Source organism: Panthera onca, chromosome B1 (assembly GCF_046562875.1).
Source record: "Panthera onca isolate mPanOnc1 chromosome B1, mPanOnc1 haplotype 2, whole genome shotgun sequence".
Taxonomy (NCBI): Eukaryota; Metazoa; Chordata; class Mammalia; order Carnivora; family Felidae; genus Panthera; species Panthera onca.
In genome coordinates, this window is record NC_138342.1 from 184,611,281 (window position 1) to 184,615,901 (window position 4,621).

Sequence of the window (4,621 nt, forward strand, 5' to 3'; positions counted from 1 at the left end):
TATTAAAATTTCTCTCTTTTCTTATAATCCTTTATTCTTCTGCCTTGAGTTATTTAGAAATGTGTTAATTTTTCAATACTTAGAAATTTTAAAATATATTTTTGGTTTATTTTTAGTTCCAGCCAGATAATTCACTGCATGATACTAATCCTTTTGAATTTGTTGATATTTGAATGCCAGCATATGACTCATCCTGGTGAATGTATCATGTATGATAGAAAAAAAAAATCTGTGTATTATAATTGGTCACATTATTTGACAGCATTATGAATCTTTATTACCCTTCCTGATTTTTGGCCTACTGCTATCAATTTTCAAAAGAGGAGTATTGAAATCTCAATTTCTCCTTTTAATTCGGTTAGTGTTCGCTTCATGTACTTTTGAAGCTGCGTTATGTACATATTTAGGGCTGGGAAGTCTTGATGAATTGATCACTTTCATTATGAAGTTTGTTTTGTTGTCACTGATAATATTTCTTAGGTTTGCTTTTTATGATACTGAAACCCATTTTTAATTACTAGTGTTTATATTGTACCTCTGTTTTCATCCTCTTATATTTAAAGCTTCTTATAGACAGCATCTCATAGATTCTTGAACTTCTCTCTACTCTCTTGACCTCAATTTTTTATTTTAGTCCATTTACATTTAATAAAATTATCAGTATAGTTGGCTTTAAGCCTCCTATTTATTTATTTATTTATTTAGAGAAAGTGCATGTGAAAGTGGGGGAGGGGCAGAGAGAGAGTGAGAATCCCAGGCAGGTTCTGCGCTGTGAGTGCAGAGCCAGTGTGGTGGGCTGAACTTATGAGCTGTGAGATCATGACCTGAGCTGAAATTAAGAGTTAGACACTTAACTGACTGAAGCCACCCAGGCGCCCCATAAGTCTACTTTAATATTTGTTATCCTTTTGCTGTCTTTTCTTCATTACTTACTGGAAACTTGAATTTTTTTTGTAATTGCTCGATGGTTTACAATGTATGTATTATAATCCTGTATATAATGTATATAAATATATGTATAGAACATATATAAACATACATATATAATGTGTATATACATATAAATAAGTAAATACGTATATATTCATATTGCTCTGAGTGCATTGTGTTTTTTTCTCTGATTGCTTTTAAGATTTTTCTTATTAGTACTGTTATAATTAAGGTGATAGTATGTCTTTTTTCTGGGTGTGTGTGTGTGTATCCTTTTCCAAATAAACTTTTTACTAAAGTACAGTATACATTCATAAACGTGAACAAGTCAAAAGTGTACAGATTGATGAATCATCTTGAAGTGAAAATGCTCATATAACCACAATCCTGATCAAAATACAAAGCATTCCTTGTGCTATGAAAGTCCCTTTTAAATCCCCTTCTAGTCATTACTCTTAATATCTACCTCACAATGATTGCTCTCCTGGTTTCACACACCATAGATTAGTTTTGCCAGATTTGAAATCTTTTATAACTGAAACTATACTCTGAATTTTATTTGTGGACGGGGTCTTTGGCTCTACGTTCTGTCTGTGAGATTTAATACATGCTATTGCCTGTAGAAATCTTTTTTTTTTTTTTTTTCATATTTGTTACTCTCGTACAAACGTCCCCACACATATTTATCACTACATTGTTGATGGGCATTTCGGTACTTCCATTTGTTACTGATGTCAAGTGCTATTAACATTGAACATCTATTCCTTCATCTTCCGGTGTGTGGTCTGATGGTGGATCTCCACTGTCGCATTCTTGCTCTCTGAGCCACTGTTACTAACTGGTCCCTTCCTCAGACATGCCGTCCTCCCCTCCGGTGCGCTCCCCTTCTGTCTGCTCTCAGGAGTAGATGAGTCTTCCTCCCCATCCTGTTGGCCTTCCATCTCTTCTTCAAGATGTGTCTCCTCTGTCTCCCTCCGGATGCTCTTGGTTAATTTTTCTCTGTTTACTTCCTCACAAACCGTGATGCTCCGCCTGAGTTCATCTTGCTCTGCTGCCTCTGTCTCTCTTCCCTCCAGCCTTTCGTGACCCTGTTTCTCTGCCTCTGCAGTTTCAGCGGCGCTTTTTTCCACATCCACCTCTACCTGGAAACCACACAAACTTTTAAGTTCGTTGCTCTATGAATCTGTGCTTCCCAGGAATTTCCTCTTCGTTTCCTGGTTTGTCTCCTGTATTCAAAGAAGTTTAGCTTCTAGTTGATGAACCATCAAGGTTCTGTGATGACCTGCGTTCTAGCTGTTGTGACAACTGTCTGAATGTCTGGCACCACACTCTCACTGAGGATTTCACTGAGGACACTGTAGTTTCTCTGGAAGAGGGCGGTGGCTGTGTGCTTCATTGAAAAGCCATCATCATAATCATCGGCATCTTCAGCAGGCTCAATTCTCTCATAAGGTTCTCCTTGGTCCATGTGAGACCGTCTCTGTCCACTTTCTTCCCCTAAAGCAGCGTCTGCATGTCTTTTTGTATTTATGGAAGCAGGGCGTGTGGGAGAATTACGATAGTCCTTCGTAGATTCATTCCATTCTGTCTTCTATACTGCATCCTTGTTTCAATACTCTTATTTTTCTTCATCTGTGAAATCTCACCACATGCCACCATTAATCTGGCCAGTCGCCTGCAACTTTAGGTCAGGGCTGGAAGCATTTACTTGGTTCCAGAACTTTTTGCCATACCTCATGTAGGGCATCAGTAGCTTATGTGGTGGCTTTGGGGGTTGTGGAATCGTTAACATCAGACGATGCTGAGACCTGGCTGTTGGTGCCCAGGTTCCCTCCCAGCTTGTAGTTGTATGGTAATGCCTGGATGTACTGTATCCCCACAAACCCTGGTGTTCTGGGCATTTGTGTTGTAGGAGCTGGGGTGGGTGTTGAGGCATAAGATGCTCTTTTTGACATTCTGGAAGATTAAGTTCTCGGTTACTTAAAAACGAATCTGAGACACCATGGGCAGAAAAAGCACCCACAGCTGTGGTCGTGTTTCCCCTTGGGCTCACATATATTAACTTTTGTTGAATATATCAGTAGGATTGAAATTGCGGGGCCAGAAGGCAGGAAACTGTTCAGTTTTAATATCAACAAATGATACACCAAAATGTTAATGTAAGTGCTCTCTCTGCTTCCTTTCTGTTTCTTGTCTGTCTCGAAACTTGTGGATGACTCCATATTTTGCTCTTGTCCAGGAAGGTCAGGAATCAGGAAAAGAGGGTGGTGTACTAATAGGGGTGAGGGCATCGTGGCGGAACGAGATAGTTGGGCACCTGTTTCATTGCCAGGCCACTAGCAACTCTGGGCTATCATCTGCTTATGTTCTGTCTCTGGAAATGCAGGTAGGCAGCAGAGACTTAGTCTGTTGGAGGGAATAAATGGTCTTTGGTGCACATCTAGGCATACTTTTATAGTATTATAAAGGGTGTAGGCTCATTCCTATCAAGGATATCAGGCAGTTGCATCTACATCATGTCCATAAAAATTCGTTTACCCTATTTGAAGCCCTTTGATGAGGGCGACTAGTTGGCCACCTGTTACTGACATGTCTTCCATGGCTATTCTAGGCCCATAAATGACTTGAGAATCTGACACAACAGCCTTTCCTCTTTGCGATCCTGATGCGATCTGAATTTCATACACTTTTCGAGTGTGCTAGCCTTACATTCCCCGCTTCTCATGCAATCGCATAAATTAGAGGAAGGGTGAGTGGCTCATTCTCTGGGCTTTCTGAATGCCTTCCCCCCAAATTTTCTTGGTCCTTTAATATGTCTTCCTGTGGTTAATAAAAATCTAAACCATTTGGCCGTGATACAGTATGGAAGTTTGGCACTAGGAAAATAGCTCCCTTTGAACTTGGCACTTAAAAATACTATCTCTTTTATCTTAGCAATAAATTGTCTCCATATATGTTTATTTATTTATTTATTTTTAAAATTTTTTTTTCAACGTTTTTTATTTATTTTTGGGACAGAGAGAGACAGAGCATGAACGGGGGAGGGGCAGAGAGAGAGGGAGACACAGAATCGGAAACAGGCTCCCCTCCATATATGTTTATACTCTTAGTCCCTAGATGGTAGATTGGCCAGGGGCTAGCAGTTACTGTGCACTCCTGTCTTAACCTTGGCTCACTTTTGGTCCTTAAAATCCTCTATAAGAATTTTCCCGGGGCGCCTGGGTGGCGCAGTCGGTTAAGCGTCCGACTTCAGCCAGGTCACGATCTCGCGGTCCGTGAGTTCGAGCCCCGCGTCAGGCTCTGGGCTGATGGCTCGGAGCCTGGAGCCTGTTTCCGATTCTGTGTCTCCCTCTCTCTCTGCCCCTCCCCCGTTCATGCTCTGTCTCTCTCTGTCCCAAAAATAAATAAAAAACGTTGAAAAAAAAAATTTAAAAAAAAAAAAAAAAAAATTTTCCCACCTTAGCTTCTATTGCCAAGTGCCTGGTTTCTATGCATTCCTAATTTAAATTTCCAAGGAAGAGTATCACACAAGTTCATTTTATATCTTTGTGCAGAACTTCGAATATCTGGCCATCTCCCAGGCAGCTGGTGACTCCGTGGATTGGCCTGTGTTTCATTTGTCTGTCTGAGGTGGGGTGAGGGGCAACTGGTAGCTCAGAAAAAAAGTTAGACACATGTTAAGTGGGGGTTT

The 4,621-nt window shown here is 40.4% G+C and overlaps 1 pseudogene; it reads right to left on the reverse strand.

Moving 5' to 3' along the window:
- Positions 1-1,674: 1,674 nt before the first annotated feature.
- On the reverse strand, positions 1,675-2,885 carry LOC132692903 (SWI/SNF-related matrix-associated actin-dependent regulator of chromatin subfamily E member 1 pseudogene; annotated as a pseudogene).
- Between the last annotated feature and the right edge of the window lie 1,736 nt (positions 2,886-4,621).